This window comes from Tachypleus tridentatus, chromosome 10, assembly GCF_004210375.1.
Source record: "Tachypleus tridentatus isolate NWPU-2018 chromosome 10, ASM421037v1, whole genome shotgun sequence".
In the NCBI taxonomy this organism is placed as follows: domain Eukaryota; kingdom Metazoa; phylum Arthropoda; class Merostomata; order Xiphosura; family Limulidae; genus Tachypleus; species Tachypleus tridentatus.
In genome coordinates this window covers 27711289-27732726 of record NC_134834.1, presented here as the reverse complement: position 1 = coordinate 27732726, position 21438 = coordinate 27711289, and the positions used below count along the sequence as shown (strand labels likewise).

Below are 21438 nucleotides of genomic sequence, written 5' to 3'. Positions count from 1 at the left end.
TTATTTACACTATAGAGATCACAGGCATGTAATAAACACTATATAGTTCTTTTCTTGTCAAAAGTCAACTTAGGTCTATTCTATTGCTTTAGAATTTCAGTTGACAAACCAAACTATTTTTTTCTAATTATATCACACTAATATTTCGTGTATAATTCATTTACAATGTGGTGCGAGTTACCGTAGTTGTAAACTGTTCTTCCAGCAATCATTTGGTTTTTCTTTTTAAAAAAAAACATCGTCTGTTCGTTTTACCAAAGTTTACTTAGACTGAATCAATTACTTTGTATCCACGCTTTAAGGGAATAAATTATTTTTCTTATCTCCTTTTCTACTATTAATCCTACTTCCACTTTACGTTGGGTTTATGTTAATTGTTAGGCTTTTCGCTTCTACCGTGGTTGACTTCGCGCCGAATTTTTTTCCTTTTCTAGAACTTTGCATTATTTTCCAATTGTATTTGTTTATCTGCTGTTTCCCGCTCATCTCATACTATCTATATGTTTAGAACTTAATTGTCTGTTCGCTATATTCTCAATTTCAGTGACTTACAAACAAAACTTCCAATAATATTCTTCTTTTAACTCTCGTAAAATATCCATTCACAAAATAAACTAATTAATAATATCTACACTAAACAGCCTTTTATATCTTGATAGATGGAAATAAATAACCATTCAATACAGAACCAGCAGATATTTCACACTATAAATGAGCTACCTTATTTGAATAGTTAGAGTGCCTTACTATCAGTATTGTTTGTTTTGAATTTCGAGCAAAGCTACACGAGGGATATCTGCACTAGCCGTCTCTAATTTAGCAGTGTAAGACTAGAAGGAAGGCAAATAGTTATCACCACCCACCGCCAACTCTTGGGCTACTTTTTTACCAACGAATAGTGGGACTGACCGTTACATTATAACGCTCCCACGGATGAAAGGGCGAGCATGTTTGTTGGGACAGGGATTCGAACCCGCGACCCGCAGATTACGAGTCGAGTGCCTTAACCACCTGGCCATGCCGGGCCTACTATCAGTAATAAGGATATTAATTTTTTGATTTAAATCCTAAAAGATATTATGTTTGGGTACAGTAAAAATTCAAAAAGTTAAATCATACAAAAACTAACACTCAACATGTGGCTGAGATTAGGCCCAGGAATGCACCTTGCTACTGAGAAAGGAAGAATGTGATAATTAGATAATTTTAAAACTTAAAAAAATATTTACAAAAAGCAGCTAAAGGACTAAATTTTAACTCTGTTGGTAGTTCGTCTTTTGGTATTGAATTCAAACCTGTTGAAGCAAAAAGGAAGTTTACTATACAGGTACTTGAAGGGCATGTTCTTCATAAATGCATACCAGTGATCTATGTGTGAAAATATTTGGATAATATAACTTTACAAATCAACAAAGAGGCAGAACACAATATTTGTGAGTAAAAGCTATGGATGAATAATCATTCGATTTTTTAATTGTATAAGAGGAATTCAGACATTTGAAAAATGAAATGAAAGTTTGTTTGTTTTCTCCAAATAGTCAAATTTGAGTAAAAAGCTAAATAATAATAGCATTAAAGTGTTTTAATAACGTGCAGATAGTAGTAACACGAATGTTTTAATAATTTGACAAGCCAAAAATATTATACAAATAGAAAAGTTTATTATGTTATGTTAACCGAGTTTGGAGCCTCACCACGTCATTATAATTCATGTTACCAAGTCAGATCATGCTCTATACGACAGTTGTGCATCTTGTCAATAGGCCTAAAGTAATTTCTCAAATACAAAATGCTCCATCGTACTCTTTGTGTATTGCATTTGCATAACTTATGTAACCTATAAAACACATATCTACCAAATTCTTCAGTATTTATATATATATTTTATTCCGCATTTACTCTCCACTACTGCAAAATTATCACTAAAACAGCAATTTAGGGTATAATTAAGAGTTCTTAAGACCAACATCAAATTCATAATATCTTGATGAATGGTACTCTGTAAAAGGTCTTTGCATATGCACTTTGACCCCTACTCGTGCACAAACGCCTAAAATACCAAAAATAATTCTTTTTCTTGGCTTTAATTGAAAATGCCATATATAAAACACATTCTCAATTCTAACTTAGGCAAATGAACATTTCCCGTTTCTAATCATTTCAGAAGTACGTGCGTGATGACACGCGCACCTGCTTGACAGTAAAGAGCTGGTTATGGTATGAGATTAGCTTGTTGTTGCTCTAGTTACCTCCGCAATGAAAGGTGAAGGAAGTTGTCATCTCTGTGTTTGTTTGTCTGCCAGATTTCTCGATTGTGGCTGAGTATTTCTACGAAAGTTGGTACAACTTGGAATATGATCCAACTTAGAAGTGATTAGATTTTGGAGGGTGAAGGTCACAGCAAGGTCACGAAAATCCTTCTTATCTGTTAACATGGGAAACGATTGTTCACAATATTTTTGCTCTATAACTCGGTAAAAAATTATCGGATTTTGATAAAACTCGGTGAACTTATGTAGAATATTATTTCTCATTGTCTTGTTCAATGTCCCGTTGATAAAGGAAGAGCGTTTGACTCGTAATCCGAGGGTCGCGGATACGAATCTTCGTCACACCACACATGATCGCTCTTTCAGCCGTTGAAGCGCTATAGTGTTACGATCAATCCCACTATTCCTCAGTAAAAGAGTAGCCCAAAAGTTGGCAGTGGGATGGTGATGATTAACTGCTTTTCCTCTAGTCTTACACTGCTAAATTAGGGACGGCTGGCACAGATAGCCCTCGTGTAACTGCGCGAAATAAAAAACAAACAAACCCGTTAATAAATACGGACACATTTTCGTATTATGTGAGATCCGAATATGACGAACGCTGTGTGGGGGAGGTATGCCCTCTTCCGAATTTCCCTCTAGCTACTCACTGATTGTCATAAGTCAATCCCTTCAAATGTCGAACATTCGTCAAAGTTCCCAGTGGAAGACTCCACGAATTAAAATCAATCATGTAGTACAGAATCTTGATATTATGTATGGTCGCGCATGCACTCTAGGAGAAAGAACGTCTACTGTATTTCATACATTAGTGGTTAGTTTTCTGTATGAAAGAACGTCTACTGTATTTCATACATTAGTGGTTAGTTTTCTGTCTTGTGAGAATATTACCAGCCTTCTATATTTTCTCCTCTAAACAAACTGTTAACAACAAGTTTAGGGATAATCATATCAGTATAGTAGCTCTAATACGTTTTCTTCATAAACATGTGAAAAAAAAAGCAAAGCTTTTGTTTTCCCACTAACAATTTTGTTGGTTTTGAATTTCGCGCAAAGCTACACGAGGGCTATCTGCACTACCCGTCCCTAATTTAGCAGTGTAAGACTAGAGGGAAAGCAGTTAGTCATCACTACCCACCGTCAACTCTTGGGCTACTATTTTACCAATGAATAGTGGGATTGACTGAAACTATATAACGCCCCCACGACTTAAAGGACGAGCATGCTTGATGTGACGGAGATTCGAACCCACAACCTTCAGGTTATGATTAGAGTGCCATTACTACCTGGCCATGTCCCTCCCCTTTTCTTTATGGAAAAATAAAAATAAATTATACAAATGTGAGGGCTACCAGATAAAGCTAACATATAAATTACTGATATATACACAGAGCAAATAACAAGCCGATAATTAACTAGTGGCACTTTCTTTTACTGTATGCAAAAACTTGTATACAAAAAAGATATCATTTTGAATTGAAACAAAACGGGCTGTTCCACATTTGAAATAGTCCGAGAAAACTAATTAACCTTATTATCAGACTCTGACAAGAACGACATGTTAAATTTTAATTAACCACAGAGCTGTAGATCAAGCAAACTTTGATACTAATCTTATACTCTGGATGATTTGCCTCCACGAACACACAAACAAAATCGAAATAAAAGAACTGGCAGATGTTTTTTTTTTAATTTCGCGCAAAGCTACTCGAGGGCTATCTGCGCTAGCCGTCCCTAATTTAGCAGTGTTAGAGGGAAGGCAGCTAGTCATCACCACCCACCGCCATTTCTTGGGTTACTCTTTTACCAACGAATAGTGGGATTGATCGTCACATTATAACGCCCCCACGGCTGAAAGAGCAAGCATCTTTGGTGTGACGGGGACTCGAACTCGCGACCCTCAGGTTACGAGTCGAGCGCCTTAACCACCTGGCCATGCGGGGCCCATTATAGGTTAAATATTTTTAATTCCCTACCCTTTAAAGAATTGTTTTACGAAAATCAGTTTGACTTGTGCTGATTCAAAGTTGCTATGTAATATGTCCAAAGAAATATATCAAATTACGTTACACGATTATCGGTTTTATTTTATACAAACTCTTTTCTGGAACAGTTTAAACAAAGCTTATAAATACAGTGATACGTGACGGATTTTTCTTAAATTTTGGATATCGTATATACATGATTTTTTGCAATAACACAAATAGAATAGCGTCTCTTAACATGACAGCCCGGCATGGCCAAGCGTGTTAAGGCGTGCGACTCGTAACCTGAGGGTCGCGGGTTCGCATCCCCGTCGCGTCAAACATGCTCACCCTTACAGCCGTGGGGGCGTTATAATGTGACGGTCAATCCCACTATTCGTTGGTAAAAGAGTAGCCCAAGAGTTGGTGGTGGGTGGTGATGACTAGCTGCCTTCCCTCTAGTCTTACACTGCTAAATTAGGGACGGCTAGCACAGATAGCCCTCGAGTAGCTTTGTGGGAAATTCAAAATCAATCTTAACATGAAAAAAAAAAAGACAGCATCATTTCGTAACCCCAGCAAAATGGCACGTTTTTTCACACTGTTGGATATTTTCCTCCAATGTTTTTAAACACCCAAAATCATATTAATTACTTTATTCGAAGCTCATTTCTGTCCATGTCTTCAACTTGCTTGTGTTTTTAATGTACGTAGTTGTCAAGGTACATGTTCCCCACTTTGTTGCTTTGCGCTTATCAACAAGAATAAGCCGCCAGAAAATTCAAAACTATTGTAGTTACAAAATTAGAAGATTAATCTTACTCGAAAATATTTTGATTAACAAATAAGCTGTGTAATGTAATTACAATTACAGTGCATTGAGGTTTCTATCTCCACCTTTGACGTACCTTAGTAAGCTGACGAGCACGAGAGGAAAAGTGGCAAGATGTTAATGTTGGAGAATCTCGAAAACAAAAGCAATATATCACTCATTAACTCTTGTTTCATTGAAATACCTGTGCAATCCATGGATTTTGCGAAAAAAGTCTTTTGGGTTATACTTTCTTGGAACTCTTACTGCAAATTCTTATTCAAGATATTATATATATTCCAAGACACATCTGTAATTACTAACGAGAGGCAATTTTATCTTTTAAAATTTTCAACTCATCATGTTTATTAATTTCTTGATCTACAAACGTAGCTAAATTCAAATGGACTGTTTGAAAGAATAAAATAAATCTAGTGCAACTTCAGAACAAGCAAACTGATGAGCGGGAAATAAAAAAAGACAACTAGCGATATTTATAAGAAATAACATTTGTAATGATTTATTTAACAGAAGCGATATCAGAGGAAATATTCAAGTAAATCACTCATTCAAATTTATAATTAATGAAAGATGTGAATATTTACATAGCTGCTGAAACAAGAAAAATTTAAAGAAAATTTTATTTTCCTTACTAAAAAAGTCTCAAAAAATGTTATAATTTCAGTAACATTTAATGATCGTATTTGTTTAATGATATGTTCAAATATGTCCGAGAATGGTTTGTCATTACTTCCGCAATAGGCAAGTCTTGATTTTTTTCTTTTAATTCTTTGTCAAGATATTTGATAAAACGAAACAATTATTAAAACAACAATCTATATTTGAAGTTTTTCTTTGGTTCAGTTCGCAATCTACAAAATTACCTAATTATAGATCTAGTATCTTTTATTTCCATTTCGGTTGCTATAATCTCAATATATATGTTTTTCTTTTGTGTGCAAATTATTTTCCATAAAAATGTACGATGTTTCGTTCATCACGACAACCTCGTGCTGCTTAGTTATGATGGATAATTAAAACGAACGTCAAACAAAGTGGTTATTTACTCTCATTAGAACTTTTCTTTCTTTCTTTTTACCCAACTGCTCAGTACAAATATACCTTAACCTAAATGCACGTCACCACAAATATTTTGTGACAGAAAGGATTATAAAAATGCAAAGTTTAGACTTCTTGCAAGATTCATTTTCCACGAGTTTTTAAGTGATCTAATATAAGTATGACAGATCTACTTAACAAAAACCTACATACAATTTTACAAAATAATACTTTTAACACTCGAAATTTTAGTCACATAAACATAGTCGTATATTTATATAAAATAAAATGTATTTACCATTGTTTTTACAAACATTTGAAATACTTAAATAGAAAAAAAATCTAGTTTCTTAGCTATTAATTTAACGACAAGTTGCGTGAAAACAATTTTTTTTCGAATTTCACGCAAAGCTACACGAGTGCTATCTATGCTAGCCGTCTGTAATTTAGCAGTGTAAGATTAGAGGGAAGATAGCTAGTCATCACCACCCACCGCCAGTTTTTGGGTTACTCTTTTACCAACGAGCGTCATATTATAACGCTCTCACCGCACCTTTGGTGCGACGGGGATTCGAACCCGCGACCCTCGGATTACGAATCGAGCGCCTTAAATACCTGGCCATACTAGGTCCTAAACAAAATATAATAGAAAGATAAAACTATCTTTTATTTTTGGATAATTAAAGTTTTACAATTACCTACGAGTGTTCATATTTAAAGCTTTATTTGTAGGCAAAGCAACTAGGCTATTTGTGCTATTATTTGCAGCTAAAAACTAGCGATTGTGTTTCGTGAAATAGACTGTATTATTTCTATAATATTAGTTGCATTAACAGCATGGTACGAGTTATAAATTTTAATAATTCTAGTTTTATAAGTTTTTACGACAGAAATCAATTTGCACTGTTAGTTCAATAAACAGACTGGATGTAAGCAATAACGTACATCCTCTAAGTTAGCCAAATCTCATGAAATATACCGGGTTTGCGGCCGAAAGCATGGTTAAAGATAGTATATCACTGATGAAACAGTGCATTTTAACAGTTATAATAATTTTAAACGCCAAAGACAAACGAAGCATTAGATATGAATAAAAAAACAAAAAACATGCAGACTTCATTTTTTTTCACATTCCTCTAGATTCGTTTATCTTAGATTCAAAATATAAATAAGAATGTAAGAGAAGTAAGTTGTAGCAACTATACTCATTACCAGGTTGATTTTTAGCTGTGGTATACGTTGGTAGCTTTATTTGATCATAAGTTAATATGAATAACAGTTAAAACATTTAATTTACCCATAAAATTATCAAACTGACCCCATCGACTTTTAAAAACAAAATTTTCTGAACTATTTATCCATTAAAATGCTTGTGGGTCCACGACTTCATTTGTTATAGGCGTCCCAATTACAAACGGATCACTTACAGAAGTGTAAACAAGTATCGTCAGTATTAATCCCACAAAATAATAATAAGGAAAAACAAAATTTCTCAACATGACAAAATACGTAAACAACAACGGTACTAGACTAAAAGCTGATAGGACAACGAGTCCAAAATCAGAAACAGCTATCGTAGATCATTCATGTTAAAACACAGAACATACACCATAGAACATGTAATATTTTACAGCTATCCGCACAAATATTTTTAAAATATTACCAGTATGGTATAAAGGATAGACATGTGTATGTTACACAATAAAACTTCAGGTATTTATCACTAAAATATATGCATAATTTTTTACCTATGAAATAGTATGAAATAATTGGTTTAGGTAATACTAAGTTATTAATTATTTCTTTCTCACGTTGTACGGAAATATTCTTCTATGTAAGACAAGTAACAAATGCACAGTTTACACACCCTTGAAATGACATAAATTTGTAGATTTTTGCCGTACATATACGGCATAAACTAATACAAAAGTCCGAGAAAAACATTCCTGAGGGAAATTCTATTGTACATTAAGGTGCTGAATATTTATCAGTATACTACTGTTTTCACAATTTTTGTATGACTATACAATTTAATTTCAGTTATGCAAAATAAAAAAATATAGAAATAATCTGTACAACATACTATTTTTATGGCGATATGTATAAAACCGGTATCTAAAATCATAAAAATACCTCGGAATAGTTGCCTCACATTTATATATATATATATATACACACACATACATGTTGGTTGTACGTTATACGTGCATGCCTTAAGATAATTCTATGCCTCTGCATTTTTCCTTGTGTTCTTCCGCATAGCTTAAGGTGAGAAATTCCTTTCCACATACGTTGCATTTGTACGCTTCTCTCGGTTCCACCGAATGCTGAAGGCGGATGTGTCTCTTTAGGGAGTGTTCATTCGAAAGTCGCTTTTGACAAACAGAACAACAGTAAAGCCGCTCTTTACATTTATGAAAAGGAAGTCTCTCTTTGCAGTAGTACTGTTGACAGTTGGGACAGAACCGCCGTCTATTGATGGAACGACGAGCCTTCGTTTTAGGAGGTACAAAACTGATGACCAGGTTTTCTGCGTAATTTCCTACGCGTACAGGGGAAAAAAACAAACAAACTACATCAGCAAACGTGAATATCTAACACCTTCACTTGCAAATTAATTGTACTACTTTTATTCCGCTGTTTTCATCAGGATAAGACTTTTCCATTTTTCAAATTATCGCGGTTCGTTTCATTCTAATTAGTAATCTGTTAATATAATGAGTATAACAATGTTAACGATACTCTGTAACTAATTATTTTACATGTTAAAAACGAAAACATTACAGCTATTACACTTCTACTGGTACCATGACGTGAACATGTAATATTCCTTACATTACGTTCAAAAATAAGTAAAGTCTAAGCACTAAAAAAATGACCATATAGTATATATGTAGAATATAACGTGTTTTTCCTGTATAATAAAAAAGTACTATTTTGCATACATATACCCAAATATGCCGAAGTCACAACCATAAAAACACTTGCGAATAATCAAAGCATAAAGAATTCCGTCCCTCAAAAAGAGTACGAATCCTTATGAAAATAATCAGATAATTATATATATATATAATACACACACGCATTGTAAAACTGCGTTCTCAAATAACGTGGGGAAAATATTACGTTTAACCAAGAACACATAAATATATCATCTACACTAACTTAATACAACGAAAAAAATAAAAAAAAAAATCGCGCGTTTAAGAATCGATAATTACACAGGTTAAGCCTAATCCAATACTTCAAGACACATTTACTTTACGAAATACTTGTAGTAACTATAAAACTAAAATCAACAAGCTTAAAGAAATGAATTATATATAAATTGAGAAACAAGGCCTTACATTGTAAAATGCATTCAATTATCTTTTTTTTTTTGAATTTATGAACTCAGTTATTCATTTCAGTATAACGTTTCTACATACAAGACCGAGTACGCTACAAATTTTTTTCAATACAAACAGGCTGTGCAGAGTACAGTACAGTAATAAAGCCCATTATTACACTTAAAATTTCTTACATACACAATATTAGCACACAAAAATATTTCAGATAGCTCGAAACAGAATGTAACACTGCTTAGTTATGAACCTTAAAATTATTTATGTAGAACAGTAAGTTTTTCGTTTTTGTTTGTTTATTTTGTTTTAAATGCAAAGGCATTTAATGGGTTACCTGCACTTTGCATGTGGGGAATTGAACCACAGAATTTTTGCGTTGCAAGTCTGTAAACTTACCGTTGTCCTACTGTAGGTCTAAGAATTAAAAAAAAAAGCTGTGTGGGTCCAGTAGAAGAAAAAAATTAATAGATTAGGTTTTAAAAACACATTTCAGTAATATATTAATAGAACCATCATTATATTTTCATCCGTATTAAAATAAAACTTAAAGAAAGAAATTCTTGAAAAAAGTAACTTTCGACTTTGTTTTTGGGTAATCCTTAAGTTTATAAAATACAACTTACAGAATCCACTAATATGTACTGCGATGTGTTAATAAAAATTAAAATATTTCTTAATAATATAAGTGGTAGTAGTTTTTGTAAAAGAGCACATTTTCATTTTTTTCTTTTTACAATGTCTAAATAGGCTTAGTGTTTGTTTTTCAAGTGTAGTAAAAAATGTTTATACCACAGATTTTAACATGACACACAAACATTTAAGTATTTTACTTCAAATATCATCGACTCCAGCAAAATAGAATTTAACATTATTGAGTATATGATCCTATTTACACCTGTCATTTTTATAATTATGCAGAAACCTGATTAAATATAAATTAACAACTTAATCTTAAGGAAATTAAATATTATTTTGTTGTAGTTCTAAACTGAATAATCACCTGTAAATATTGATCAACAAGTATATTTACGACTATTATTTTACTCCAATTTAAAAAAAGCTATCCCAAAGAACTGATTCTATCATTTATAACATATAAATTAAATATGCACTGACTTTTTAAAAGATTTTTACTATTTATACGTTAAATTCCTTACAAATCCATACACTCATTGGATTTATGAGCCCTAACGATATAACACAGTGGTGACAAAAAGTAGAATTGCACAATTACACAATGAATATTACAATTTGTCATACAAATTACTGCTGAGGTCAACAGTATATTTTAGAGAAAATTTATGATTCCACACAACTTTGATCAGTTCTTTACCATGAGTGTTGTAACAGGCAAAAACAAAATTACTTTATGTGCTACATGTGAATTTCCTGGTAGCAAATAGCGTAAAAATAAGTTGATAGTTTGAATGCAAGTAAAATATTTTGATTTAAATGCAATTTACAACAGATATAAAGAAAAAATGGGTAGATTTTATCAAAATTAATTTTTTACAGATATTTACTAAACAATGCCCTCTATACTGAATATGCAAAAGTGGAACATAAACTTAACAAACACAGATACACCAATAATGTATTTTCCATTCCACCTGAATCATGAACACAAAAACAGGATGATAACATGATGCTCACATTAATAAAAATGTGCTTTAATGGCAGTTTTTCATGTGCCTTATTCTTTGAGATCTCCAACGAAATGTCAAACCACAGCATCCACAGGAAAACGTGTCTGGATTGTGCACACTCAAGTGTTGCTTCAATAGACGTCTCTCCTTGAACATTTTTGAGCAATATGGACATGAAAATGAATGTACTTCCTGTGAGAAAATACTGAAACGTTCACTTTTTGCCATGAAAGCTTTAACTTTCTTCTTCCTTTGGGCCAACACTTTGTTCATAACCCATACTGAAATATAACAGCAGGTTTTTCATTACAGAATGGTGAACTAAAAATTTTGCATATTATTACATAACATTATCAATTTCATTTCATATACACATATATAAACTTTCAAACCTGCACAAGATGTTGCATGTGATTCATACTACAATATAAGTAAAAAGTTAGCAGTGCCTGAAGAGTTTAAGGTTTTTTAGATATATTTTATGTAATATAAATTGTTTTAGACATCATTAGATTACCATTGTATTAGTGAGTGTTTATTTCGACTTTTTAGTAAATACACACAGAATGGAAAAATATTTACTTGTATATATTAAATAACAGTGGACTTGCAGGAAATAAACATTTATAAAAAGTTTTTGTGAAGTAATTTTATAAGCTAACTACATGTTACAGTTTTGAGATATGTGTAACTAAGTGCTATCATTAAAAAGCCAAAAATTGAATTGCACTTAGTTTTTACTTGTATATTTTAAATAACAGTGGACTTGCAGGAAATAAACATTTATAAAAAGTTTTTGTGAAGTAATTTTATAAGCTAACGACATGTTACAGTTTTGAGGTATGTGTAACTAAGTGCTATCATTAAAAAGCCACAAATTCAATAGCACTATTATAAATAAAATTCTATGCTACATCAATTAAAGATGAATGTAACCATGTAGTAAGCAAAGAAACAACATATACTGAAAACATAAGCAAATCATCACCACTAAGGATCACAGTTCACAGAAAGACTACCTATTTTTTTTTCATAATTACTGATATGCATTTATATTATATTCCAGGTACAAGTCTATTACCAAGTACAGTTACAAAACCAGCTGTCCATTGAAATTATGACTTGTTGCTGCTTTTGAATATTGCAAACACTACTTCAAGACTGTCTGCACCTGCTGTCTCTAATTTTGAAGTTTTATTTGTTTGTTTTGAAATTTCGCACAAAGCTACTCGAGGGCTATCTGTGCTAGCCGTCCCTAATTTAGCAGTATAAGACTAGAGGGAAGGCAGCTAGTCATCACCACCCACTGCCAACTCTTGGGCTACTCGTTTAAAAACGAATAGTGGGATTGACCATCACATTATAACGCCCCCACGACTTGTACTTCCTAAGTGGTTGATAAATATAAATGCCTGAAATACAGCTTACTTGTGCATGCATAATTCAAGAGTCAGATATTTATTTAAAGTCAGTGAGCTCTCCAACATAGTTTTTCCCAATGTATCACAGCTCAAAGAGGGGGAAAGTATAATAATTTGTCTTAAGGTTTACTGCAATATTCTTGATGGTTTTCTATAACATGATTGAACTAAATGGACATAAATGGAAGCAACTATTCCAAATTCACACCTGTTACAATTCTGTTTTTATAAAAATCTACCCATCTCCAATGTATAATGATAAATTGTAATCAACATTTCTCAACTTGAATATATTAATTAAGGCTGTCCTTCACACACAGTATATCCTTTCCTTATGAAGAAAATTCTAATTTACATACAAGTTCTTGGACCACAAGTGATGCTGTGAACAAGTGTAAATGTTCTTGTAAATAAATATAAAATACCAAATAAGAAAACACACTGATATTACATCTTTAATACACACTAAACATGTGTTTGTGCAAAAGGTAGCAACATAAATAAAAGACTTTTGTCACAAAACCATAACAATAATTAATGTCATTTTACAAAATATTAAAACTGTAACTTCAAACAGGTATCAAAGTGATAAAAAAATAATGAAGGTTTGAGTAATCTGTTAAATAATAATTGAATAACTGAAATATTTTAATATTTATGCCACTCTATAGACACATTCCATTAAACACTATATGACTCTCTCATAAAGATCATAAGAAATTCCATTAATTCTTGAATCATATAAAGATTAATTAATATCCATGGATAATAAATTCATAAAACTTGCCAAGAGTCACAATGCAATTAAAACAAATTTTTCACTTTGGTGGAAAAATGTAAAAATATTTTTTTTAACATGGAACTTAGAAAATATATTTTTACAAGCTAACCTGGATGTCTCAATTCTATTTTTAAAAAAATCTATTCTGAATAATACTCCAAAATTTTGTGAAATTGTGAATGTTTCACGCGAAATTCACCTAAAATATTGTGCATCAGATATATGTTAACATTCTTTAGGTACTAAATGATTGTAATTACCAAAAGAACAATCAAAATATATCTGCTTAGAAAAATGTATTTCTTATCCACAATAATGTCAAAAGAAAGTGATTCAAAATTTCAAAATATTTTCAAATAATATTGGTAACATATAAATTATACTGTATTAGTAATATCATAATTATATAAAAATGTTACCTTGCCTCACACACAATGCTTGTCATTTGAAACAATTACATTTAATTATTTTTGTTACCTTACATGTACTTCTCAAGTTCAATATTCTGAGAATGAATGATATGCATATTTCGGTTAGATAATATGACAGAAATATGTACTTTATTATCAAGATACTTTTTTACAGCTGTGCCATGAAATGTATTATTTTTTTGAATGCCAAGGCTAAAAGAAGAAATTTTTAAGCACACAATTCAAATCACTTGAGCACAATATCATTCAGTTCAATCTAGATCATATGTGACACCATTTACCAATCCCTTCCAGTAATAATTTACTATAATTTTCATAATACTACAGAATTGTGCACACAATAGCTAAAGTCATGTGAGAAACAGTTAAAACTTCTCAATTTCTCCCAACCCAAAATTTATGTGCATTGAAATACTCCAATAAGACACATATTTTGTCACAGGTAAACCAATGTTTAAAAGTGAATCAAAAGAGGCATTTTCTGTCCATTATCTTTGTTAAAGATATTTTTATAGCAAACATAATAAAAATTTACTTTGTAAGTAATATAACGACTCTGATAATATTCACAAATTATCTCCTGTCAAACCCCACAGAATGAAAATTCCGCATATGAGTTGATAAGCTAGTTTTCCAAGAAAACTTCCGTGGGCACAAGGAGCAGTAATACTGTTTTCTCTGAAGTTGGTGAATCTCCATATGTCTGCGACAGTTACTTGCATCAAAAAAACACTTTTTGCAAATTGGACACACAGCTTTTTTAGATGAGTCTTGCTTATACTTTCCTTGATGGTGTGTTGAACTTCTTGGCCCAATTTCTAAATCCCAAAATTCTTCTGAAAATTAAAATGTTTGCTGTGAACATTCAACAATATCACACTAAACTATGTGATCATTTGTGTTTTGTTAAAAATATGTTTGTATATAAAATAACATCACACACATATATCGTATTCTTCTCAAATCATGTAAATCTTTCTTATTAAAATATTTTTGCAGAAAAAATTACTGATATAATAAATGCACATATATATTCAATATTGTACCTGAGGTCAGCAGGTAAAGTATATTGTGTAGGGCAATTTAAGTACAATGAATAAAAAACAGACAACATTTATTTGTACCAAAATTAATTTATTATGGAAGTAAAAAATCTTGAACATTTCAGTTATGTGTTTTCTTATGACGATAAAGGTTGCTTCTGTCATAAAAAGATCTTCCACAAATGGAACACATAGGTCTGCCTTTATCATCCCGAAGGAGTCTCCCTTTTCTCTGTCTGGGGATAACCTTTGGAGTCCCAGTGTGATCCACATATGCTGAAGAATTCCATTCATAATCAATATAAACATCTGAAAGAAACAGGGAACTATAACAGAGAATATCTGGAATAATACATCATGAAATACATGAATTCACCTAATTATTCCCTAATAATTATTATTTTGACATTCATTCACATACTTCTGAATAATTTATAGTCTGTGATCGGCAGCTTTAATTTCCCAACACATTAAAACTGACTTCCACATTTTGAGAAGCAAGTAGTATAGAAAAAAAAATACTGATTCAACTAAAAACAACAGATGCTCTTAGAAAATAAATTTAAATCAAACTACATTAAGAGACACGGAAATGTGTAGTCAAAATATAAAAAATAAAGACAATTTTCAAGGTGCAATCTTGCCCTTGTTTTTTAGTTTGACTTATTCAGTTACATTAAGAAAATTCCTAAATAAGTATACTCTTAGACTTAACCATTATACTGTTACATAATGTACACATCATTTAAACATATAATGAACTGAGTATAGCAAAAGAACAAATCAAAAAAATAATTACTGTAAATGCTCAAAACTCATCTCTAAAAGATAAAAGAACTTTAATATTCTTAGTAATCTACAGATATAATTCAAGATGACAAGATGACAACAGTTTCAAAAAAGTTTAAAAAATGTAAATTTAATAAAATAACAGCCTAATTTCCATTTTCCAAATGAATGTATCTTTATAAAAATTCAAGAATCTTGCTAAAATTTCAGTGTAATGTCCTTACTTCAGAGAACTCATGATAAACATATTTATTAAGTAAAGAACAACATAATCTAATACTGTTTCAAAGAGATCGATACAATATTTTTGTCAAAATAAAAACAAACAATAAACTTGTATTCCAACATTTTAGACTTACAATGCCATCAACAGAATGCATTACGACAGAGATAGATATATTTTGTAAATTTATGAAAAAGGTTTTGACGGTGTAAACGACTAATGATCTGCCAACCTTTTTTTAGATGACTATTTTATACTAATGTTTATTCAGGATTTTTTACATATAAATCAACTACTTCATTATTACTATAACAGTTCTTTGTCAACTGAATGTTAGTTATTAAATAAATTTGAGTTGCTGAATAAATTTTTTTATACCTTTACTTGTACTTATATTAATTATAAAAATTGAGTTTCACGAAGACATTTTATAACTTTAAACAAGGGTAATGTTGAACATATTTAGCATTCTACAACAAGAAATTGGAGATTCATATGTTAGAAAAACAGGTTCAAGAAGTCCAGATAGAAATGAAATAAAAACACTATAACTTGAGCACTTTTGATAGGTGGACCTAGAATCTTTAGGGGCAAACTGGAGATATTTCCAAATTCAGTATGAACACATTCTCAACTAAAATCTTTACAAAAGTGTTAACACATTATATATAATACCTGACTGACATCATAGCATGATTTAAAATCATTTACCAAATTGATAACTTGTAATCCACATGATGAATTTCTTTGAAATGAGTTATAACATGATATCTGCAGTAAGAGAACTATCAACATTACTCATACTGAAAACATCTAGAAAAGACATACAAGTAAATTTATCTGTCTATACAAAAGCCAAATGTATGATTTAATTCCACTTCTGTTGAAAAATTATAGATTTCAAATGTCCAGCTATACTTCTTAGTAGACAGAAGATTGGAATCCTCCCACACTATTAAAGGAAAAATCTGGGAGTAACAGCTTTTTGCTGAATAGCAGAAAAGGCATGTTGTTTGGATCTAACTGGTCAATCAGTCAAGTTAGCAACTTATAAAAAGTTTACAATTTTTAGCCAGATCTAAAAAATGTAGTAGGAAGGTTGTCAAGGTAACCAGTCAGTCATTTGAGACACTTGTTCTCTTTTGGTATAATATTAGCATATTCCAGGTTAACCAACAATATGAAGTTTTCACTGTTTTTAATTTAGAATTACTTTAAAATTAAAAATAAAAATGTCATTTATATAATGGAATTTATTTCATTATTATTTAAATACCCATTTCTTGAAAAAATAAAAGATGAAGCAGTTATAATTAAAATCTTAAAGATATGACTGTCATAACTTTTACACTTAAAAAATAATTTATGTTAAGCAACTGAAAATATTTCAAAGTAATAAACTATCAAAAAATTCTGATTTTATTATTAAGTAGAGGAAATAGTTAAAATCATGGTAAAGTGAGAGACATTTTTAAGACTTCATATCTACCATTTTATCTGAGCAAGAAAGTATAATATACTAATATTATAATAGGTAGGCAAACAATTTATAAGCATAAGAAAAAGTCTTATTGATTGTAGAACATACTACACAGTTTGAGAGAACAATAATCTGTATTTTTCAGGTACGAGTTCTGTCAAAATAAGCAATACATTCCACCACCAATAAAAAATTTCTTATACACAATAACCATTGTTTGTCTACCTATTATTACTATCTTACCCATGTTAAAATGGTGTAAGTCTTACATCTATCATCTGTTTACTAATCCTACCATTTAACATGAAACAAGATTATGCACTACTTGTATTTATTAATTTGAGCACTTTAATCAGATCTTCATCAATTCTTTTCTCCCGAATCATCCTAGTAGCCCTCCTGTGAACCCTAAAATGGTTAGTTTTTACAGACACGGAAATAATTAATAGGAAAAAACACTTCTGGATACATGATAAGCTGGCATTGGAGAATAGTCTATTCTGTCCCTCCAAGTATTTATAAGATTGTTACTTAGGGTGATTGGGTAAGAATCCTTGCACAATTACTATTTGATTTTGAACAGTTAATGAGTCAACATTTTGCTGTGGTTAACAGGGTCACTAAATATTTCAGACTGGTCTGATTTGTTTTGAATTTTGCACAAAGCTACATGAGGGATGCACTAACATTTCAGACTGTAGCCTTGTTTTTGTCTCTGTCAGAAACATTAAAAATGTTAAATTATCCGAACTCCTCTGTACCTCAAAGTGAATGATATATATGATTATACAGAGCTCTGTTAAATGTTACTTGGAGTATCATCTGATAAAGATAAATCTCAAAGCAGTGTGTTCCACCATCTATACTACATTTTGTTAACCAAACCTGTCACTGAGCAACTACAGGAATTGAGATTTTAATACCTGCCCAGCTGCAAAAAAAATAACAAAAACAAACATTTTTCTTTTGAGGACATTCAAAACAACTTCAAAACATTTTTTTTTACTTTATTAAGTACATAACATTTTTACAATTTTTTTTTGCCTATGGTTTAAAATAAGGTGTACTGAACATTGGGTTATTTAGAAAATGTAAAAAGTGCATTACTACAAGTTAAATTGTTTCATGGCTGTTACAGTGTCACTCCAAGCAAAATAAAAAATGTACCAGTTTTCTACTCTTGAAATCTGCAAATCTTAATTTTTGATAATACTGTAAACCCAATACTCATGTATTTCTTTTTATCCTCATCAGGTGTTTTTTTTTTAAATATAGATAGTACATAACTATTAATGAGTTAGCAATTCCATAAAGGTTGGCTTAAAGTACAAAAGAAAACCAGCAATCAATTTAATGATTTCAAAACTTGACATAACTCTAAATGAGGGATAAGCAGAAATACATAAAAACAAAATGAAAACCTCCTTTTACTTATATATAATATTATTGTAGATACAACCCAAAATACCACTTGCTTCCCACTGACAATAACACACTGCCAAGAAGACTTTAGAGATTAGCTGACTAAAATAGTAAAATCTTTATCTTCCATAACATTACTGAGTTGCTTTCTTATAACAAATTTAAATTAAGGTAACCCTCAGGTATTACCTTGCACTTTTCATAATTAAATGCCATCTGCCATTTATTTGCCAAATTTTTTTTATAAACTAATACATCCACCTCATAGCCAACTACACCACATGTTGAAGCTTAAAACATAAACAAAAACAAAGATTGTTCCAAACTGTTCAAATCCAATGTCTAAATCCTTCAAAAACACATCAGTAGATTTGTGTTTAACACATCAGATAAATGTGTTTAACATGCACATTTTCTGAGTAGCTTGTTTTTATTGATAAAATACACTAAAAACATGTTTTTGGAGACAAATAATCTGTAAAGTCTTTAATAAGAGCTGAAAAACAACTCCATATTCAATGAATTAAATTTTATTAGCCAAAATACAACATGCATCTTCATTATATCCAAAATAAGTCTCCTTCACTAATTATAATGAAAGAAAATAACAGTTACATTAAGGTCCAAAAACCTGATAAAATGCGACCTGATATCAATAAAAAGGTTAACTTTTACAAATTATAACTTCACAAAAACACTCCAAAATTAGCAGTCAAAGTATACATGTAAACAGGTGATAAGCTCATGGAGGTAATAAAGCAATGATTTCTGCAGTGGAATAAGGTGTACTTTATTTTGTAGAACTTGGCTTGAGATTATTTTTTTGAATAGCACAATTAAAAACAAAAGTATTTATTTGACCATAATGTCACTATAAAGAAATCCCCATCTCACACTAATTAGGATCGACAGTGCCATGGACTACACGCTTTGATAAATTTTAAAGCATGACATTTTCCCTGTACTACCATTTCTTTTTTAAAGGTTATTAATGTTTAATAAGAGAAACTTATACTAACATTCAGAAATAATAAGTATTTTATTAATGGTAATCAATACAACACCCAACTTACGAGTCCATGTTAACACGGCCTGTCTTTTCATGATATCTTGATTCTTAAAAAATAAGGGCATAAAAGATAAAAATCAACTGACAATGCTTCTGTAATTTTTATAAGCAAAATAAACTTTTTGAACATTAACAATAAAATAGTGTAATAAATTATATTTCATTATGTTTTAATTTGTTTCTTTGCTAGAAGAAGCTGTGGGTTTTAACCATGACATTACAATTGAAAAGTTGTTTCAGGAGATCAAACCTAGAATACCAAGAAAGCTCTAAAAGATTTTGACATCAAATTTCCTAGTAAATTCTATGGGTATGATATAAAAACAAAGTTCAGTAAAGAATCAAGAAAAATATTTTTGTCAAGATAGTACACTGTAAATACAAAATTTTCTTTAAGATTTGTTAATTCAATCTTTATTCATAGTTATTTCTTACTTTGCAAAATATTGTGAATTATATATACTTCTAAAAATCCATTTCAACTTCACATCTTCAACTCCAAGCCTCTTCTTAACTTAAACAAGTTAAAATCATTTCTAGAGTGGCAAAGTATGAACTTTAAATATGAAAATATCCTTCATCTGATATATATCCAGTTATAATTTTACTGTTCCTCTGACAGTAATGGTAACTCAACTGTACTTTTTAAGTATAAAATACAATTAATATACAAAATAAAGTTAAAAGCAACCATGTCGCTAGTCTATCACTAACACTTAGCAGTCAACGTGTAGTAACTACAAATCTACATATATTTTTTTCTTTCCTGCTTTTTTTTTGTGATTTGTTTGTTTGCTCGTTTTTGCTGGCTCTCAGCTTAATTGTCAACGTGACATACCAATTTTACGTTTGTATAACTAGTATACTACAGTTTACAGTAGTACTAGCGATAGTATTAGTAACGAATAATATTATGATATCGATTACGACTGTAGAAAGTGTATCTAAGTCAACAGCAAGTCTAAGACATACTTAACATCAAACACTACCTTGTAACTTACAAGCAATGAGCAGATAGCCTATTGTGTAGCTTTGTACTTACCGACAAACAAATACAAAGTTACACATACGGGGTACAGTTAAGCAAAATCGTAGACAACTTATTAATTGACTGCATTTAATGATAAGTTTATGTCTTAACTACGACACCTTTTAATACTTAACTCATTTAACATGATTATTGTCACCAAGACTTATAAGAGTTAGGCTTAACTACCAAGTATATTTTTTTATTAAATTGAATAATAATGAATATAAAACTATTTAACCCAATGTTTAAAATAATCAAAAAGAAGTCACTCAAGCAAAAATACATTTTGTCTTAAAAATTACTTATCCATAAATCAGCAATTTGTTTTCAATGAAAAGCTCAGTCAATCAAATTTCGTAGTTTAGCGCCCTCACACCCATGATACTTAGCCAATCTCTCTCATCATACACAATATTTATGAAACAATATTTCTTTCGAGCATCGATTTCTTTGCTGAAAATTTCATTCAACTGTATGTGATATTAAAATCAACAGAAATAAATATTATGAAAACCTAGCCATAATTTATAGTTTTGTGCAATTTTTTGAGGTTACACGCATTTTTTAACATAAAGAAATTACTAAAATATCATGTAGCTATACCAATTGCAACTTTTTATTTCTCAGGTTATAAGCGTACCTGCAAATCTAATGA

At 30.9% G+C, this 21438-nt stretch overlaps 1 long non-coding RNA gene across 11 annotated transcripts; it reads right to left on the bottom strand.

The window, feature by feature from the left end:
- Nucleotides 1–5538: 5538 nt before the first annotated feature.
- Nucleotides 5539–21174, bottom strand: LOC143228934 (uncharacterized). Of its 11 annotated transcripts, XR_013015549.1 has the most exons (6): nt 20189–21174; nt 19758–19800; nt 14852–15079; nt 14263–14563; nt 11102–11375; nt 5539–8646 (listed from the first exon to the last, which is right to left on the bottom strand). It is a non-coding gene; the product is annotated as an uncharacterized LOC143228934 (long non-coding RNA). The 11 variants fall into 11 exon arrangements; XR_013015547.1 differs by lacking the exons at nt 5539–8646; nt 11102–11375 and having other exon boundaries at nt 12957–15079; nt 20189–20289; nt 21067–21084; XR_013015548.1 differs by lacking the exon at nt 19758–19800 and having other exon boundaries at nt 11102–15079.
- Between the last annotated feature and the right edge of the window lie 264 nt (nt 21175–21438).